Source organism: Solanum pennellii, chromosome 11 (assembly GCF_001406875.1).
Source record: "Solanum pennellii chromosome 11, SPENNV200".
Classification (NCBI taxonomy): domain Eukaryota; kingdom Viridiplantae; phylum Streptophyta; class Magnoliopsida; order Solanales; family Solanaceae; genus Solanum; species Solanum pennellii.
The window spans coordinates 25,748,157-25,748,388 of NC_028647.1; positions in this window are offsets into that span (position 1 = coordinate 25,748,157).

Consider the following 232-nt stretch of genomic DNA (forward strand, 5'->3'; position numbering starts at 1 on the left):
ATATATATATATATATATATATATATATATATGTATGTATATTACATATATTATTTAAATAAACTAATATTTCTTAATTATGTTTTTTTGTTTTAATTATCTCTTAAGCTTTTATTTATTTATTTACTTAAAGCAATTAATAATTATATAATTATCATTTTATATATATAGAAAAAGAAAAAGAAAAAAAAATAACCACTCCAACACACCCCATGATCCCATGACCCCACTC